Source organism: Phalaenopsis equestris, unplaced genomic scaffold, assembly GCF_001263595.1.
Source record: "Phalaenopsis equestris unplaced genomic scaffold, ASM126359v1 Scaffold205397, whole genome shotgun sequence".
NCBI classification, from domain to species: domain Eukaryota; kingdom Viridiplantae; phylum Streptophyta; class Magnoliopsida; order Asparagales; family Orchidaceae; genus Phalaenopsis; species Phalaenopsis equestris.
This window is the reverse complement of record NW_018224894.1, coordinates 271,186-293,449: the sequence shown is the minus strand read 5'-3', so window position 1 is coordinate 293,449 and position 22,264 is coordinate 271,186.

Sequence of the window (22,264 nt, the reverse complement as noted above, 5' to 3'; positions counted from 1 at the left end):
ATTCTGTGGTAGTTATGGTTTCTAGATGTATTTTTTGTTGGACTGTCTATGTAAGTTATGTCGCTCTATCATTTCATTATCACTGGTACTCTTTTGCTTAGACTTGGATACGTTTTATAGTAGTTCTTTTACATTGCAAATTTTCATGCTATATCTGTTTTTAATTTAAATTTCTACTACCTTTACATTTTTCTTACTGTACCTGTAATGTTCTCCTGCTTAGAATTTTAAATTTTTCTCTTTCTTCATGCTTACAACAAACTTGACTGTCTAAACTAATTTAAAATTTAAGTTTGGGGGAAGGGAGAAAATTTTTAAAACTAAACCTTATTTGTCCTAAGTAAAATATTTTTTGAAAATTAATTTAATATAACTTGTAGTATGTTTAAATAGCTTGAGATAACTATACTTTTGATTTTATGAATAACGTTGTAAACCTAAGTAAAATTTTTAATAATAAGATTAATTCCAGATTTGTGATATTTAGTATAAGATTATTAAATTTTTTTTCCTATTTTAATAAAGAAAATTGTATTTTTGAGAATATTAAAGATCTTGAATTTTTATTTAAAAAGAAACAATTGAGACTTTATGGAAAATCTTTTTCTAGTCTAATAAACTCTTATGAAGTAAGGGAATGTGAGAAGGTTTTAACTTTAAGAATAGGATGGTGGAGTTCAAAATCATTAAAGGCTGTCCAGATATATTTATCCTCACATGACATAAAAAGAAAAGAAAGGATAGAAAATTATCCTGAAAGAAAACAAAAATGAAAAGAAAGAAAAAGGAAACAAAAAAAGCAAAATAAATGTGAGGAGAAGCTTGAGGAGATGCCTAATTAAAAGTTGGCTTCATTTAAATCATCTTAAGGAAAGGGACTTAATTACAATTCTAGGCTTATTTATGAAATATTAGTGTCCTTATTAGTAAAGCTCTCATGATATTCTATTTCAGATAATTTTTCTAAGTGACTTTAATATGACAGATTACAATTATTCTTGAAATAAATAGGAAATCATAATTCTTAAACTTCACTACTAAATATTTTTACATTCTACTTTTAACCTATGTTATTTTACAATTTTTTATAAAGTTTTACTATTGCCTTTATAAAACAAAAATAATAGAAATCTTCAAGCAAAACTCACTTCCATAAGTTATACTTTTTATATATAGTAAGCAATGTTACTTGAGGACAAGTAACATTTAAGTTTGGGGGAATTGATGCACCTTAAAATTACTTATTTTTTATCACTTTTTAGGTCAATTTTTGAGGATATTATGTTTTAATGAAGGGTATTTTTATGTTTTTGGTTGTAGGTGCAAGAAAATGAGTTTAAGAGTAAAAAAGAGCAAAAATACATCAATAAGGAACAAAATGGGCTAAACTGAAGAAAAGTACCAAACCAGCGGAACTGGCGCCTAGGCGCTAGATACAGAAATTGGCTGGCACCTAAGCATGATTGTTGGGCACCTAGGAACCATGGTTAATTTCTAGAACATTCATTGAATGAGGCCGAATTTTGAAGAGATGTCTGAAGACCCTTTGTCATTTTTGAAACTCTATAAACTTGGATTAATTTGAAAGGGCTAGTGGATCAGATTTAGAGAGTCTCATAATGTGTGAGTGTGTTAAGTTTGTGAGAAGTTTTCTTTGTGAGACTTTATTATTTTGGGATTTTGTGAGTCTTGTAAGTGTTTTTGTAGTCAGAGAAGTCCAAAAAATTTAATGGCGTACTTGGGGGAACATTCGAGATAAGTATTTTTATCTTTGTCTTTAAGTTCTGTACTTTAGATTGGAGTTTTATAAATATGTTTTATTTTGTTATCTTTGTTATCTTTTATTTTGTTATCCTCATGCTTCATGAGTAGTTTTCTTTTCTTTCTCCTTGCAATATGAAGTAATTAAGTAAGTGATTTTAGTTTGTATTAGAACTTCTTTTATTCCGAAAAAATGTGATGATATTTTTACCTACCCTTCATTTATTTTACAAATTGGCCTCTTGTATTATTAAAACATATTAAAGAACTTATTGACCCAAAAGGGCTAAGATTTCTTGACTTGTAAGTATCACATTCTACCTTGGAAAGAGTAGTCATGATTGTCTGAAGGGAGGTGCAAATAAATAGGGAGATAAGCTTTGTTGGGCATATAATTAATGGTTCAAGAAGGACAAACTAGATTTTTTTATCAATTTGGTCTAGAGATTGGAACTAAGGGTCACTCGTAGGTCCCATAGAGTGGGTAATCTAGGAGTGAGAGACTAGAACCTACCTAGCACTACTATACATCCCGACACCCACTTTAGATAAACCAATGTTCTTTTCACAATTCAAAATAAATTAAAGAAATAGTTATGCTTCTATTTGTTATAATGCAACATTTACGTTTCTAAACAAATTTTAATATCTTACACTGATTATTAATTATGAACAAAGAGAAAGTCTCTTTATATATATTTTTCAAGTCATTACATTTACTTTTATTTGCATATAGTAGAACTTAGTAAACTTAATTTTCATCTTCAGATAGTTGTTGCAATCTTAAGTAAAGTTTTCTTAAAGTCAAAATTCCTGTATTTAATTTTATTATTCACCTATTTTTGGCTTCCTCATGGGATCAATACTGAGGTTTTTAAAGAAAATTCTATATTATTCAAAATGATACGTATTCTTGTGTAGTACCCCTAGTAAAAAAAATAATTCTCTAATCATATTACATTTGATCTTACTAGCTGCTAAATATAATTTGGGTCAAGTTTTTTGCATATTAAGGATCATAAATATCTACATAATTGTGGGTTGGGTCACCTCCCCCAAGTATTAAACCTAAATTACACCCATCTAGTGTGTCAACTTCTTATTCTTCACATGCACTGAATTTACCTCCACCTAAGCTTTACTTTGGCCGCCTTAGATTGCCCTGTTGGAAGTCATAGCTTGGTTTATAAGTAAGACCCCTCTCACAAACAAATTGGAAGAAGTACTAATTCCCTGGGGAAACTCTGGCAAATTCTCACCAGAGCTTCTCTTAACCCTCTTGAGTTTAACCCCATTGTCCTCAGTCATTCATATCTACTGTTTTGTTGGATTTTTTAGCTCAAAATTCATCGCAATTTTTTGTCATTCCGAAACCCACCACAAAAGCTCAAATTGACCTGCTCATGAGCATTATCAGAGCACAAAGGCAAGTTCTCCACTAAAGGCCCTATCTTTTGAGCACACTATTCTAGACTTAGACCAAAGCCTCACTACCCTTCTATCAAAATCTTGCATAGCTTTAATTTTTGCTCAAACTGACACTTGGAGGAGATTTGTCAGCTCACAACAAAGATTTAGAAAACACCCAATCAAGGCCTCATCTCTTGGGCAAATGTATAATCAGAAATCCCTAATTTTATTCTCCAGCAATCAATAAAGTTGTCACAATGAATAAGATGAGTTGGAAGATTGAATTTGGAGATAACCTATAACCAGACCTCCTTTACTGTATGACAAGAAAAAAAAAATGTGAAAATAATTCCTCCTGATGGCAACAGAGATAACATTTTGATGGGCCTTTTAACCCTTTGAGTTTGAGGATGTCATCAGTAGGAATGATTTTTATGGAAACATCTCCAAGCAAAATAAGATATAGAGGGGCTAAGATATTTCACCCACATAGGTTTACACCAATTTTGTGAAGGCCATGTATATAATGTGTAATAAGAAAATTTGGTGAGAGAGATATGATCAGGATTCTTAGTCACAATTCTATAAGGAGTCTTGGGAGTTACAGGAATTTGGGTGATTAGATGCAATTGTTCAGGGTCCACCATAGAAGCCAACATATCCTTATTCCATTGCTGACTTGTCTAGTAATTCTGAATTGGAAGGCTAAAAGATGAATTGAGATTTGTAGAAGGATCCAATTTGTCATCCAGTAACCAATTATCTAACCAAAAATCAAGTTTGCCTTCCCCAAATTCCCAAATAAATAAATCTTCAGCAACAGTTCTAAGTTTAAACAGTTCAGACCATATTATAAAGTCTAAAGCTTTCTTGCGTACGGTTACTGGATGAGAATGTTTAAAATACTTCAGCTTCATGAATTTGGCCCACAACGAAGTTTGATCTCTGAATATTATCCTTAACTTACAGTAGAAGATATGATGTAATTTTTGGTAATATTTCATACCCAGACCTCCAACTCAAATAGGGAGACATAACTTATCCAATCTTAACCAATGAACATGTTTGTGCTTCCCTTCCCACAAAAATTTTTTAAGCATCACCTCCAAGGTCCTTTGGGTACATTTTTTTCATTTTTAGCATTTTCATGATGTACATGGGAAAATAACATAAAATGATTTTAACTAAAGTTAGTCTTCCACCCTGTGAAAGATAAGCATTGGTCCAACATGAGATCTGTTTAGAGACTTTAGAAACAACTTCATCGAATTGAGTTTGCTTTTAATTAATTAAATATTAATCACCTTGACTTGAAATTTAGAGGGTTTATTTTCTTGTAGAAGAATTGTTCTCTAATTTTTCCAAAGTCAGAGAACACTTCTAACCCTAAATGCTTAATTTTCAATGTTAAGTCTCCCAGTTTGTTCAAAATAATTATATAAATTAAAATACAAATAAAAAAATGTGGCATAGGTTCCTTGTGGTCAGAGGACTCTAGGAAAAATGTAAGATGAGTTTAGAAAATTATATGCATTATCTTAACTAATTAAGACATTAAAACCATAAAAATTGAAATAAATAAAATATAATTTAAAAAACTATAAAAATTGATCCTAATTAAAGATACCGAACATATTAAGCCTCTGTAAAAAAATGAAAGCCATTTAAAATTTATTTTATATCAAAACATATTTTTCAAGATAAATGGAATTTCTGCACTAAAGTAAAAATAATAAATAACATATAGTTAAGAAAATTATGAAAGTGGTTTTGGGAGTTCCTTGTGATTAGGGCCATCTAAGAAAAATAAAATTTGTGTTAAAATAAATAGTTCATTTTTAGCTAATTTTTAATTTAAAGATATTTAAAAATCACAAAAATATGAAGACCCACCAAAATGTCACAAATTGTTCTCTGATCACTTGAGACCCTTTAAAATATTTTTCCTAATTTTTCTAAAATAATTATGTATTTTTAAATGTTAAAAATGTGTCTTCCTTAATTTTTCATTAAAATAATTATAATAAATAAAATAAAAATACAAAAATGAAAAATTTGCTTCTCTAAATTTTCTGAACTCAGAGAGACTAAAGAAAAAGTTCAAAAGGTATATTTTGAAATTAAATTATATTTCATTTAATTAATGCCTAAAATCAATATAGAATCATAATAATTGAAATATAACTCAAAAAATCATGAAAATTGGTCCAAGTAGCCCTTTAACCTAGGCGAACCTTCAAGTGTTTTTTTTTTAAGGACAGAAAATTTACTTTAATTAATTAAATAAATTAACATTGAAAATTCCTATTTTTGGGTTAAAATGATTATTAAAAATTAAATAAATATCAGAAAACCATAATTTCACCTTTAATATTTTTACTGTCCCATGAGTAGGGTACTATGAAAATTTCAAATTCACTTGAGTTCAATTTAATGAGTTATGAGGTGGAGAGTTGTAGGAACAAAATGGTAATTTTGGGATTTTGGAGCCCTAATTAAACTTTAGGCTAACTCAAAGAGTAAATGAGTAATATTGATCATAACGAACTCGTTTGGATGTTTGAAACAGAAGGTTTTATGAGATAGAAACATATTCATCACTTTTGTCTAACAAAGGGTAAAATTATAATTTCATAAATTATTGTGAGTTGGAAGTTGATCTAATTGGATGATCCTTGGGTAATGTGCTTGAGCTAGGAAAATAATAACTTACTTATTTGAAGCTCCTAATTAGTGATTAGATGATATGCATGATCTTTTAATAAGAATTAAGTACCTGCAATTTAAAATTTTAATTATTGTAAATTTATCCCGAGTATTGGACTTAAGGGCTTAGTAGTGAGCTAGGCTTGATTTAAAATTTATCTAATGAGGTTTAGAAAAGAGAAACTAAATTAATCATGAAAACCTTTAAAATACTACAAGCCTGACTTTAATTATGAGTCCAAGGTCCTTAATGACTTGAGTTTGCCCTTATGGGCACCCACTTAAATAATTCTTGAATAAAACATCAAGTGAGTGTCTGAGTACCTTGCTCATGGGATAATTAAAATATTAAAGTTCATTAAGCACAGGATTGATTAATCCATTGAATTTAATTTTAACTTTGGATGATTAACTGAATAACATAATAAGTCAAAATGAACTCAAAACAGTTTAAGAGGTTTTGAATGTTGTTTAGGGTTATGCCTCGATCACCTTTATGATCTTTTGGATATTTTGAAGGATAATTGAACTTATTAATCTTTGTTCAAGAAAATCATTCAATAAAACTATTAGGTACCCACCAAGTTATGCCTTGGAACCTAATAATTCACCTAAATTAATAGAAATGCCTTACACTACTTATCCTACATCAATTGACACAATGCTTGATGCACCAAAAATATATGCATTTTTAAACCTATATTTATATTTATTTTTAGTAGTATTGTACTTGAAAGGAAGGCATTTTTCATGTTTTATTGCAGGTTACTGGTTTTTAGGAATTGAAGCAAAAAAAGGAAGCAAAAAAAATGAATTTGGAGTAAAAATGGCGGTTTAGAAAAAATACTCAGCGCCGACGGAGCCAGGCTGGATGTCGACGCTGCAGACCTACAAAATGGAGTGCAAAATTTCCTCAGCACTGACGGTGTCAGGAGCAACTCCCACGGTGCCATTTGACGGAGAGCACTGAATTAATTCACGGGCCACTGGCCCCGATGACACCAGAATGGGTGTTGACGGTGTCTTTGTTGGTGCAAGACCGATTTCTGGAAGATTTGACAAATTTGGAGGCTTTTTGAAGAGTTTTTGGATGCACCTATTGGAAAACCGACATTGGGCTCTATATAGAGAAAAAAATGATCAGAAAAATCTCTCTCGTCCCCCTTCCAACCGCTTTAAGTCCATTAGTCATTTAGTTCCTTAGAGTTTTGAGTCTAGTGGTGAGCTTAAGTGCGAATTCTTTTCTAACAGTTGTTAGAGAGGGAGAGAAGTGAGTGATTTCTTCTTCCTTACATCTTCTAAGAGAGAATCAAGAATCTCGTAAAGTGAGAAAGAGTCTAAGAGAGACTACAAGGGATTTGCTTTAAAAAAGAGTTACAGATAAGTGTTGTTTGTTTATTATTGTTGTAAGAACTTTTGTTTATACATGAAATTTGTGTTTTGTTGTATCTTTCTTATGAGGTCTGAGTAGTTTCTCTATCTTTCTCCCTATTCTAAGATATGGTGAAATGAAGAGATAATTTGGATGTGCCAATTTTAAAATATAAAATAAATTATGATGGTTTTTCCACTCCGTTCCTAATTTAATTTTTGATCCGGCCAATTGAAATGCCAATTGAAATGTTAATATCCTGGCCAATTGAATTGTTAAAATATGTTGTGAAAGATATGATCCGACAAATGGAGTATGAGTTCTACAACAGAGTAAGAATCGCATTTAATTCTATGGAGGAGTGTTTCATTCATGGAATTAAGTGCAAATAAATAGAGAAATATACTTTGTTGGGCGTAGAATTGGAGATTTTAGGGTTACACACTAAAATCCCCATTTGGTCTTAGTGTTTAAGAACTAAAGCAAGTGTTAGCCTTCAGGGGAAGGGAAGTGGGAGCTCTGGAGTGAGAGCCATTATCCTCCAAGTCTAACCATGGATTTAGAGACTAAACCTGAGATTAGCTAATGATTCTATATAACACTGAATCGGGGTAAATAATTAAAGTTGTTCCTATTTTACACAATACATATTTAAACCATTTATCTCATCTCATTTAACCAAAAACTCATTATGGTGGGAAAGATGTTCTTTCATATTAGATAACTTTATCACATAAACATAGTTTCGTAGTTATTGTTTTAAACTTTGCATTACAGTTTTGCTAGTATAATAATTTAGTTTTGATAGTACCTTAAATATTTGTAATTAGTGACAGTACTTTTATTTTATTACTATAAATTTTCTAGTTAATTTATCATTTCCAATTTAAACCTCCCTTGTGGGATCGATATTTGGGGCTTAAATAGAAAGCCCTGCATTACTTGATAACAATATGTATACTTGCATCGAATCTCTACATAAATTGCTTAAATTTCTTATTCATAAAATAACACATCAAGTTTTTGGCATCGTTTCAAAGCAGAGTCAACTTTATATATTTTGCACAACTATATTTTTGGGGTCAATGCTCAAGGATTTGAGTCTTACCTAAGGTATTCAAGTCCTTCTGAGCAACAGGTGATGTTTGGTTTTTGCCACATATGGATCATCGGACTTGTGTAAGTCTGATATCAAGTGGATAGGGCAATGACAGTAATGCTAATGTGTGCTAAAATGAGGGATACAATGTGGGATTTTGAATAATATCTCCTAACTCGAGGAACTTTAATAAAAGGAGAGGATACATATTGATGAAACTATTTGATGACTCTTAAGGAGATGATTGCCCCTGATACTCTTAGGTTGTCTGTAGTTCCAGCTTGATCAAATTAATTAACCTGTGAACTGAACCACTCTACAAAAATGTTTTAAATAAAAATTCCTTTTAGCAAAAAAAATATATTTTACCCATTGAAGAAAATTCTATGTGCATGAAAATTAATTTAAAAAATGAAAACTTATAAAGGTCCATAGTTAATCACTTGGATCGATGTTAGGACTGCCCTCTGTAGAATATTGGATTGTTAGCTTTTACTCAAGGTCAGAAAGTTCACAGTCTAGCTCTGAGCCCCCACATTTATAAATCTTATACATTTAGTTCCGATCTTCCATATGTGACTACGAGTTTTCTTTCACGTGCTTGTGTTTTACTACGACTCATTTTTTGACTTTTCCCGTACCAGATGCTCCAGTTCACTTTTTTGTAATTTATTTAGATTTTTTCAAATTATATTATGCTATATGATGCTAACCATGAAGCAGTAGCAGAGGCCCAAGTACACATTTACATTTTATGCATTTGCAATTTTATTTATTTACCTTAAAACCTTTTTTTACTTGCATTTATTTACTTTACATACAAAACTAAATTAAAATTGAAGATTACAAAACATTTTTTCAAAATTAAGTTTACATTTTCAAAACCAAAAGTAACATTATACGTCCTTCTGAATTTATGAGAGTCCCTCGGATGAGGTAAATTACAGTTGCTAACGAGAAATCCTCAATTTAAATTAGTTTACCAACTTTTTTAGACTAACTAAATTTAAGAGAAAATAGTGGTACTGTAATGAGGAAACCATGGGATCCTAACAAGTGTCTCTCTAATCAACTTTAACCCCCCTAATGATATTTGAACAACAGCAAAACTTGTCACTTAAATTGTAAACCCTTAAACCTTGCACATGGAGCTATCACTTTGACGAGGAGCTTGGAGCTAATTCAATGGGAAGTATTGCAAGGATGTATAAAAGAATAACTTCAAGAGAGCAAATAGGTCTATGACAACAAACCTTTTCCTTTGAATTAAATAACAAGCTATAAGACATTGAGATTGTTTGCCTAGTGTAACATAAATGCTCAACTTATCTTTAGGCCATTGTACAATTATGTTTTGCGATTTAAGCCCTAACTTGCATTAGGTTCCGAGGTTGTCGTTCATCACGATGTAAATCCTCCTATCTTCTTGGTTGTTTGTATGACAATTTCATGCAAGTGTAAGCCCTAATTAACATAATTTGCAGGATGAAACATATAAAAATATTTCCTCAAAATTGAAGCCAAATCATATGATAGTTTGGGAATTAAGTGAGGTTCTCCTCAGGATCTGCAACAAACTGTAGTTTTCTCCCTTTGAATTCCATAGTAAATGTTCCAAACTTGATATTTTCCAATTTGATGCTCTTTTATCAAACCTTAAAAGTCCTAAACTTTAAGATTCTTGAAGAAAATGTTTTCTAATATAAATTGGGAATTTTTTTAGATGACCTTGGTCATTTAAGATGTAATTAACTATAGTGGTCTTGCCCTTATAGAAAAATTTAGAACCCAGCTTAATATAAATTCTGTATAATCTTTTATATTAAATAGGTGCAATTTGTTGGTCAACATAATGGTTTTGCAGAACAAAATAATGTCATAAATTCCTTAGTTTATTTAATCGAGCCTCATTAGCAACTAATGTGTCTATTCCTTGAGATAGATGCATCACTTGCAATGTTGTGCTTATTTGTTTAAACTACATCATATATGGGATCAGTTTGGTCTCATATTTTCAAAACTAAGAAAATATTTTTCAAAAAAAAAAAAAAATATACACACACACACACATTAGAATAATAATTTTAATCTATTAGTTAAATCATACAATTACTTGCTAATTTATTTACAATATAAAAATGCTGATGATATCTATAATATTTACAAATTATATATATATTTTCGAAAAAGGCGATCGACAATTATCTGGCAACTCCACTGGGGACTAGTTTCTTTCTTCATTATGATCAGAAAGTCTTATTTTAATACATTGGTAATGTGTCCATTCCCTTCATGGATAAGATTAACCTTCTTTCGCTGACATATTTTGCCCATTTCTTCCTTGTGCAAGTACGGTCAAGTCTTTTGGATTTCAAGACCCTCTGTTTAACCATCCTTAAATAGAAAGGTTCAAGAGTCCTTAGGACTTTTCTTCTTGAGTGGGATCAGACCCCTGATAGGTGTGTTGGTGAACTAGTTTCACCTGGGTGATGTGCGTTGTGAAGTTATTCCCAAACTGGGTCCTAAACTTTACCTTTTCCTCTAGTTCAGTTTACTATTCTCAAATTGAGCCAAGTCTCTGCTTTTCTTAACCTTTGTTTATTCTAGAAATTAAATTAAACCTTCAACATTACAAGCACCAACAAATGATGAACTTGAAAAAGATGCATTAAAATTTAGAAAATGAAAACAAAAGGAAACAAAATAAACCATTGAAAATGCTTGCACTAAAATTATAAAGTATCGAACATTGATAACCCACAAAATTTTATTTTTGAAGAAGCTACAATTTCATCCCCAACTTTGACCTTCTCTTAGAACTTGCCCACCGACCGAGAGGCCTGCAACCTTGCACCCATGATTAAGTTTAGAGCTAGATTCAACGAGTTTGAGGTTGTGCTCGGCAAACCCTTGTTCATCTTCATGTAAGTTACCACCCCAAAAGTTCATGAACCATTAATTGGATTTTATCTAAACTATCATCAAGACTTGCCTTCATGGAAGAAGGCGAAGGTTGCTACTGCCCCAGCACCTGCCAAGTCCATTATTTTTGTACCAACCAAATTTGGTGCTCCTAATCCAAGGAGAGTCATTACATTATTTGCTATTGGATTTACTATCACCGTACCCATAGCATTGTCAAGGGAAAAGAGATTCTTATTGAAGAGAATTCAATTGATGCATTCACTACCCCATCATCAGTATTCGTGATTGGTTCTAATTTGAGAGCTACGTCGTTGACTAAGTATCAAAAGAGGAACTGTGGCTGTAATATTTAGTGGGCCTTCAGGTTTAAGACTATAGAATTAGTTCAGATTAAAGAGATTCCTCAACAGGAGGAGCTCATAGTTTTTTAGACATCTCCTCTCCTCTGAAGGAGTAAGTTTCACCTTCTGACAAACACTACTAGAAATGAGAGCCTCCACCGGATTACAACCGCTCTACCATCGCCTCATGGTTATAGTGAGGAGAGGGAGAAGCCCACTTCTATCACCTGAGGTCATACCATATTTGAGAGATTAGAAGCCAAGGAGGGATTTTTTGTCTCCGAGCTACTTATGTGGATAGGCTGCAAAGTATCACTCCGAATAAAGAATGAGATTTTGAAGAAAGCTAACTATTTGTCAGTTACAAAGATTAGTAGAAGAACTCTCAATTCATATTTTAGTAAGATTCTATCTTGGAAGTTGTGTTAACACTATTGACACTGTCACAGATGTTGCCATCACTGCTTCGAGACCTGTGGAACTTATACTTATTAAGTCATGTCTTGGTCCGAGAGTACCATCAACCATAGTTCATGAGGATTTCCCAAAGAAGGATAATGAGAAGATACCATTCACTGTTGTACTTGGTCTACACCACGGGAAGCATACCTCTCTTCCACATATCGGTGCCTCCACTAAAACACTCCATCTGAAGGAATCAACATCAAAGAGGAAGGTGTGGGTACCTAAGATTGTTGCACCAGTGCATTCTAAGAAGCCTGTGGGGAAATTCTATGAAATGGATCATGAATCTTTTGTTCCGACCGTTGTTACCACCATTATCACCAAGTCTGTTGCAGAGCGGGATGATGTTCAAGAATGACCTACAAATCTTAAGTTGGTTAAGGAAAAGAATTGATAATAAAGTGAAGGAGCTCAGAGCTGAGATTTCAGAGTTTGCAAAGGAGCAAGGAATGAATGTTGAGGATGAAGAATATTATTTTTTAGATTAGAATTGATGAGGAATTCAGGGAGATTAATGTCGTCGATACCAGAATGATTGCATCTGCACTCGAGGCTCCACTTTTTGATTAGGAGAATGCAACAAATGACTTGCAAAAAGCCTTTCAGTTAAGAGACAAAAAAATTAGCCAAATGGAGAAGAGAATAGAGGAGATGGCTGCCACCATGGGTGACATGGATATGATGCACGAACTGCTGCAGTCACAATAGATGGCATCTCTGGAGGTCAACTAGCTCGAGATTGTCCATATTACCAATGAAAGGAAAGAGGTCATTTCTTCCAACAAAGATGAACCAAAAAAGAAGGATTCTGCTTAGAGTTTGGTACTAGAGAGGAATATCAAGCACTTGGTTGAGCAGCAAGTGAGGGAGGCCTTAGCCTAATATAAAGGAGGAGCATCAATTTCAATGAGGAGACCTTACCCAAAGGAACTCGATGCCATACCATGCCTCAAGGGCTTTGTGCCACCAAACTTCAAAACTTTTTATTGGACAACAAACCCTTGACAGCATGTAGCACATTTTCAGGTGAGTTGTTGCAATTTCTGAAGGCAATGAAGCACTTTTGTTCTACTAGTTCGTCGGTAATTTGTCAGGAATTGCATTTGATTGAAATATAGAGTTGCTCAATGGATTAGTAAAGGTGTTCGTTGAGTTGGAACACCTGTTCATGAAGTGATTCTGTATAGCACAACACCATGTCACCATAGGAGATCTCGTATTAAAGCGAGAAAAATTCAATGAGACCTTGGTTGACTATATTTTGATATGGAGGAACTTGAGCATGAAATTTGAACCTCGGCTACATGAATAACAAGAAATTTAGATTTTACTCAAAAACATTCATGGTCTGGTGGCCTTCATGCTCAAGGGACTTACAATCAAGTCATTCGAGAAGTTACTAAGTAAAGCCAATAGCCAATAGGAGGAGGTTAAGCATATGGAGTCCTTGGAAATGGTTGAGAAATTTAGATCAGCCAAGGCACTTGAGAAGAGGTCTTGGACAATGATAACAGTCGACAAGGGTAAGCATCCGATGAGAATTCAGGCCAAGCACTTTTTTTAAGGTTCCCAAAATTTTTCACAGTATAGTCAGTCTCAGCAACATAAGGTTTAGCAGTACAGTCAGTCTCGTCACTAGTCTTTTCAACGGAGATTGTATAGGACAAATGGCCGACAGGGTCCGAATATGATAAAAAAGTTGAATAAAATGTACTATTCCAAGGATTAAGTCATGATAAAGATGTTTAGAAAGTTGATGAAGAAGCCTTAATTTAAATTGCCAGAGCCACAGAAGCCATATGAGGTTGACAAGAAGGATCACCCCAAAAATTGCCCTTACCATAGATTACTCAGACACACCATAGAGGCCTAGTTTAGCTTCAAGGGTTGGCTCGAGAGGAATTTCAAAGAGGGAAATATAATAATTCTGAAAGAATATTTAAAAGAACCTGAAAAAGGTTCTATAAATATGATTTTTGCCAAGCTATTCACTCTGATAGATCTGTACTCATATGAGAGTGGATGGAGAACAACTTAGAGTTGATCATCGAAGAAGATACTGGATCATTTTAGGGCCGCTTCGGTGCAAGCCATCACTCAAAATTTGAAGCCTGCTAGGCCAAAGTTGGAGATTATGCTAGAGAAGTCACTACAGCAGAAGACCAAGAAGGACGAGATAATGCACGAGATGAAGACCAATAGCGTGAAAAGTAGGATAGGGGTTGCCCTCATTAGATTGGTTGTTTCAGATTTGGGGGAGAAGTTCCTTGAACCGCTGACTGTGTATGACTATTTTTTTCCCCTCCGGGGTCTTTTGAATATAAATATTGCGATTTTGGCTACGTTTTGATTATCTATAGTGATAACATAACTGACTATGACTAGTTTAACCTGATATTGATTCTCAAAATGATCCTCAAATCATACTTAAGTTTAATGGATACATTAACAATGACAAATAAGATGTCAACAACAGTGGTTATGACAGTTCTGGGAGTGAGGAGCCAGTCCTCAAGTGCCAAGGAACACCGATTGCTATCAACCTAGACTTTTTAGATTCAGAAGCAACACCAGAAGTGTTTGTTGAGACGTCAAAAGAAAAAGAGATAATAGAAGTGAACTTAAGGAGTGGGAAGGTATTATCCCTGAGAATGGCTCCAATGGAAAAAGAATGCAAATATATATTCGAGAAAAGTAGCCATAACCAGTGGTCTTAGAAGACTCTCTCAGAGCCTTGTTAGCTCAGGTCAATGATGAGGGTAAATAAAACACCTCTATTACTTGAGTTGATGTTTAATACGTGTGAAGGTAAAGTATCCTCCTATTGAGAACCAATGTATAGCTTTGATTTTTTTGCTTCCTAGAAGCTTTGACGTTACATGCTTTATCACAAGGTCACCCTTATTTCAAAAGTTAATCGATTAAAATATTTGATGACTCGATCATGACTTTGTGGACATTGGTGCAATTCAATAAAACCTTCGTGCCCCTTCACACAATCAAAGGGAAGATTTTAGCAAACTTTCTTATTGTGCACCCTTTTCTAGCTGGTCCCTTCTTAATGAAGACTTGCTAGACGAACAAATATTACATGTGGGACCTTCTAGTGCCAAAAGTTGGGAAATGTACTTTGATGGAGCTTTGTCAGCTAAAAAAGATAAAGGATCATAGACATTTGTACCAAAAAAAAGGGACTGATTTGATTTTTATTACACCAGATCAAGCATGCTTAGATTTTCTTACCACTTGACAAACTTGTGTACCAATAATGAAGCACAGTATGAAGCTTTGATTACCAGATTGGAGTCGGAAATTTCTAAGGGCATAGCAGATAATGCCATCTATGGTGACTCACATCTCATCATTCAACAGGTAGCTAGGAAATAAAATATTATGAAACTAAGATTAGCAGGATATGATCAATACACGATGAAGTTGTTGGAACAAATTCCCAGTCTAAAACTGTACAAGATTCCTCTGGGAGATAATGCCCATGCCTATTCTTTAGCTAAACTTGCCAAGGAATTGGCGTGTAGACCGGAGGATATCATAAATAATGCAGTACAAGGAAGTCATTTTTTATCACAGATCGACCTCGATAGTCTGCACAAGCTTGGAAAGGAAGAGACGATAATAGCTACCATTGCTGACAATACCAAAAATTGGTGCAAACCATTGGTAGAGTATTTTCAATCAGGAAGGCTACTAGATGAAAAGTCAGCAACATATCACATTTCAAGAATAGCTCTATCATATGCTTTTGTGGGCAATGATCTCTACAGAAGGTCATTCGATCAGATGTGGCTGAGATGTCTAAGCAGAGCAGAGCTGCAGAATATTTTCAAGGAGGCACACTCAAGATTGTGTGGAGCTCACATGTCAGGGCCACAGATAAAGATGAAGATTAAAAGATTCGCATACTAATAGCTTGTGATGTTGGTAGATTGGATGAAATTGCTAGGAAATGTCACTAATGCCAAGTAAATGGAGTAGTCTTGCACCAACCATCGAATGTACTACATTTAACAGTCACTTCGTGGCCATTTGAGTATTAGGACCTGTAGACTGTCCATATTCAAAAGGATAGATTTATTCTTGAAGCCACATATTACTTCTCTAAGTGGGTAGAGGCAATGCCGTTACGAGAAGTTATAGTGCAACACATTCTTCAATTTTTCAGAAATCAGATCATCTATCATTTTTGGTGTGTCGCATAGAGTTATTTCAGACAATGGGTTAGCTTTCAAGAGCACTAAAATCAATAACACGGGATAGATTGGAGGTATTCTACAATCTACTACCCTAGGGTGAACGACTTAGCTAATGCTTTCAATAAGAGGCTCGTTTAAATTAAAAAAAAAAAGCATTGGATGATAACAAATGGGAATTGCATGAGAGGTTGTTATAAGCTTTGTGGGCTTATAAGATGACATTCAAGAGTCCTAATCAGTTTACACCATATGCACATGTGTACGGGTCTGAGGCAGTACTTTTGTTGGAAGTTCATCTACCCTCTCTCCGAGTTGCTGTCACCATCCAGATTACAGTAGAAGACAACACCAAGCTCAGACTTGCAGAATTGGACAATCTCAAAGGGAAGCAGTTAATGGCACAATAGAATTTGGGGCTATACTAGTCAAAGATGATCCAGGCCCATGAAAAACTCGTCTGCCCAAGGACGGTCAAATTTGGTGATCTCATACTTATTCTCAAAAGACCTATACTTGCACACCACAAGATATGTGGAAAGTTTGAACAAACTTAAGAGGGATGGTTAAAGGTAGAGAAGGTCTATCCAGGAGGATATTACTAGCTAGTGGTGTCTTAAAGTGAGATACCAACGAATGATATTTAAGGAAATACTAAGAAACTTGCGTTCTCCAAGATGAATTTTTAAAGAAATACTTATTCCGAGAATGGCTATGTGGCCAGTGTCTGTGTCTGGTTCTAAGGAAAAGTTTGTAATAAATTATAAAGAAACAAGATGAATTTTAATGAAATATAAAATTTGCAAATCTTTGTTTTCTATTCAAATATTGAATTTTGCAAAGTTAAATTAAATAAAATGCTTACATATGTATAATATAAAAAATCAACTTAATAATGAATTGCTATGAACTTGTTCATTTTGACTTTCAACATGCTAATGTTTTCTTGTCTTTTGCAGGGAAATGTCGAGATATAAGCTGATCTTCTCTTTTATTGCCAACTTAAATCTTGCACTAAGTGAAGAGAAAAAAACGCAGGGTGACATTTTAAATTTAGGCTTGCATTTTGGACAAGTCAACATGGACTACGAGGGACCCTTGATGAGCATAGTTAACCACAGAGAAACAAAAGTACTACTGTAATTATTGAGGATTAGTGCTAAGGAAGACTCATCGTTGAAAAGGAAAAAGTCAGGAAAGGTTCCAGATGTGCATGACCGGATGGAGAGGGTCGGTCACCTACAGTCCATGTTTACAATGCCTATAGGGGACTTAGTCGGTACTTCTGCAAAGAGTGACCCAGATGCACCATTGAGAGAGACACAACACAGGAATGCTAACCACTGCAAGCTTCGGGCTTTAGATCGACTTAAAAAAATTCCTTTCAGGGAGGCAGGCACAAAGCTCACTACGATTCATGTGGATGAAGTTTACAACCCGACTTTGAGGGAGACTTCCACCAACTCTCCAGTTACAGAGGATGAGCTAGAGATATTCGTAGAACCTGCACCATCAGAGATCCCTGATGAACTTTGCGTAAAATGCCCTACATTAAAGGTAGAGATACTGAGACAGACACCGTCAGCAAGAGAATTCATGGAGTGCCCAGAGTGTAAAGTTCTCCACCTAGAGTGTTATAGGACTTTTGAAGAATATATAGCCACCTCCATGATTTTCAGATATGTAGAGAAACCAGATGTAGAGCCGTACATTCCACGATTTGCAGAGCTACGATAACCATGGATTGCATCAGAATCCAAGTCAAAGGAGTAGCCTCGACACTTGCAGAAGATTCTCAGGTCCGACCTGAAAAAGATACGTAGCGTACAAAAATAAGAATTTAAATATTAGGAAGAGATTCAAGGAAAGTTTTTGAATATCCTAGAAGGACTCGAGTTACACACCAGGGTATTCTTAGAAAGTGATGAGAAGAGGATCCTTGACTGCGTGTTTGATTGAAGGGACAAAGGTCGAGCTAGATTAGTAAATAAGATGACATATTCTGAGCAACAAAAATGGATGAGAGGAAAATGAAGAACAACCATTCTGTGTGGTTGTAGTTACAAATTTGCAAAGGACAGTTAAGGGAACCCCTTGAAAATTTTGAGAAATTACAAGGTGGATCCCATGTCATCCATAATAAAGAGAATGATTAAGAGAATGGCGGAATGACATATATTATCAACTAATTATATTTTGAATAGTTGCATCATCAACATTTATTAAGAAGGAGGCTGCATTCCTCCCCATATTGACTACCATGACTTTATAAGATCATTTTGCACAGTTTCATTCATGAGCAAGAGCAGCATTCTATTCGGGAAAGAGATATAGATAGTTGGCCCAGAGGAATTCCAAGGATCAGTTAAGATTCCACTATCAGTTGAATCGATACTAATTTTAAAAGGGAATGGAGCAGATCTCACAAAGCACTGCATTCCTAGAGAGTCACACAGAAGAGTTTCAGTCACTTTACAAAGGATGGATGATAGCAATGTGTTGTATGGATATCAACATGACCCGACTTGGAAGGTCTTCAACCATTAGAGTTTTAAGGTAGGTATTCATCTAAGTATACACAAGAGGACTTTAGTCCAAGAGCGTGGCTTAGAAGGTTAGCTTGATCATGAAATGATCTCAGAAGAGAGAAAAATTTTCTACTTTTGTACTATGTCAGAGCAGGCAACATATGATATACAAGATTACAGTTTCCACACTGATGTACTTCTGTCATTTTAGATGACATCGACATATGATCAGTTTTATTACATTTCAAAAAGAAATTAACGAAGGCGTATGACCCTATGTTTGTCCCAAATAGTAAAAAACAAAAAATGATATAAGGAAATCTTAATAAAAAATGAAATTCAAATTCAAATTAAAGGAAAACAAAATGATAGAATGTAAAATTTGGAAAATACCCAAATAATAATAAAAAACGAAAGATGATAATAATGATAGAAGAATTCGCTCAAAATTCCACACTCCACACTCTTCGCAGCACATGTTCCACTGCCTGCACAAATTCCCACAATTTTAATTTTCACAAAATTTCATGAACTGTACACAGAGTTCCAAAAAATTTTCCACATTCTCTCCACAAATTCTCTTCACTTGATGTGCTATCGTCTTGGTGCCAAAATTTTGATTCCTACTTGCTACCGCTTTGATTAATTGTGAGTCTTTATGCTTTCCTATCAAATAAAGCAATCTTTTTTATTATCTCTTAGGTTGGATGTGATTTCCTATACTTTCCTTCTCAATTTGATCTCTTCATCACCTCTTAGGTTAGATATGAGTCCATGTGCTTTCCTTCCTAATGGGATAGGCATTCTTGCTACCACTTAGAGTAGATGTGAGTCCTTGCGCTTTCTTATCCAATGTAGCAATTTTTCTAATCATCTCTTGGGTTGGATGTCACTCTCTCCACTTTCCTTCTGAATCTACTCTTTTTGTCATCTCTTAGGTTGGATGTGAGTCCTGGTTCTTTCTTTCCTAGTGTGATAGACATTTTCGCTACCACTTGGATTGGATGTGAGTCCCTACTCTAACTTATCCAACGTAGCAAACTTTCTAATTATCTCGTAAGTTGGAAGTGAGTCCCTATGCTTTCCTTCTTAATCTAATCTCTTCATCACCTCTAAGGTTGGATGTGATTCCCTACAATTTCCTTCCTAAAGTGATAGGCATTCTTGCTACCTCTTGGATTGGATGCGAGCCCCTACGCTTTCCTATCCAATGTAGCAATCTTTCTGATCATCTCTTGAGTTAGATGTGAGTCCCTACACTTTCCTTCTCAATATGATCTCTTCTTTACCTCTTTCGTTGGATGTGGGTCCCTACACTTTCCTTATTAAAGTGATAGGTATTCTTTCTACCGCTTGGATTAGATGTGAGTCAGTGCGCTTTCATATCCAATGTAGCAATCTTTCTGATTAGCTCTTGAGTTGGATTTGAGTCTTTGCAGTTTCCTTCTCATTTTGATCTCTTCTTTACCTCTTAAGTTGGATGTGAGTCCTTGCGCTTTCCTTCCTAATGTGATATGCATTCTCACTACTGCTTGGATTGGATGTGAGTCGCTGCACTTTCCAATCTAATGTAACAATATTTCTGATTAGCTTTTAAGTTGGATGTGAGTTCGAGCACTTTCCTTCTAAATCTATTCTCTTCATCAAATATTAGTTTGGATGTGAGAAGCTGCACTTTCCTTCCTAATGTGAAAGACGTTTTTGTTACCTCTTGGATTGGATTTGAGTCCCTGTGCTTTATTATCAAATGTAGCAATCTTTCTTATTAGCTTTTTCGTGAAATCTTAGGTTTGATGTAAGTCCCTGGGCTTTCCTTCCCAATGTAGCACACCTTTTCCTTGATTGGTCTTTTGAATTGGATGTGAGTCCCTGAGCTTTCAGTCTTGATCCGGTCTCCTCACTCATTTGATTCTAAAAGTTTCCTCAAAATCAAAATTAAAATTAAGATTTCAATTATAATCAAATAAAAATTAAAACAAAATTGAGTCCTTGCCACGACTATTAGCCTCCCTGGTGGTTGTCTTTGTAAATTCACAAAATAGCCCTTCCTTTAGATTAGCAAGGACAAAATCACTACAAATGTGAAATTCACTTTTGAGGTTGGTGTTTTGAAGGTACACCCGCTAATCACCAGCGAAAGTTTCGAAATCTTTAGTTTCAATCAAAGATTTAGTTGATACTCCTCAGCGAAAACCTTATTCACTCTTTCTTTGTTCTACTCTAAGCATGTCGGCTTAGGCAGTTGTGTTGGTTTTGTTGGTTTCTTCAGTCAATGATAATACGTGCGGTGTGCTCGTCAGGCACACCACTCCCTGGTTGTTGAGTTTAGTAGAGGTCAAGTCTTTCTTCCTTAGAAGCCTAGGATCTAGGAAGAATACTTTCTTGTTGACTATCCTAGAGGACTAGTATTAAAACCCTACCCTGTTAGAAATTCTAAACACTTCTTTAGTTTTTTTAGAGTTACACATGCCTGATTTTAACCTCTAGCAATTAGTAGGATGAAACCTATATGGGGGAGCTTAAGAGGAGTCCCCATAGGACTATCCAGCCTTAAGGTTAACCTAGGGCAGTGTGGTCTTGGTCAGTATTGCACACACACACACACTTGAACCCCTCACTTTCACTCATAACTTAAAATCTTAAACCAACAAATGGAGGATCCAAAATAGAGGATTTCTTTGGTCTCATGACAACATAGGGGTAATTTTGTAATTAGCCTCCTTATTAAACCCCTATTTAGCCAAGAATTTCTTATTTTTGTCCTTTAACCTCAAACTTTTCCATAATAACCAAAATAACCCTAAAACACTAATTTTCCCAAAATGTCCAAAATTATCAAATTCTCTTAAAAAATCATCTCAAATCATTTAAATCCACTGAAATTGCCCAAAACTCCTTAAAATTCTCAAAAGCCCCAATATACCCCTAATATTGCAAAAATTACCAAAATACCATTCATGTCCAAAAAATTCCCAAAACCTCCCAAATCATTCCAAAGCTCACCTAAATCAATCCTAACCACTCAATGGGCCCAATTTGACCAAATAGACAAATTGTGACTTAAATGCCAATTTTACCCCTACAGGCCCAAATTTTCCAACTTCAACCCAATTTCCACCAAATTGATTCTAAAATTCCCAATTTCAAATGTGAGTCAAACTTCATAATGACCTAACTAAATTTTAGCCCAATTGAACTCAATTTCAAGTCCAAATGCCTAGTTAAAATCAAAATCCCCAATTTGACCATACCTTCAAATTCCATCAAATTGATCTCCCTAACCCTTCCAATTTCCCAAATTTTGGATCCAAAACTCTTCATGACATGCCCCTGGATGAACTTGAGCCCTCAAATTGCCTAGACACAAACTTAAACCTAACCAAAATCAAATCCAATTCAAAATGCCCATTTTTTCCCCAAAGATCCAAATCCACCAGATTAAACTCCAT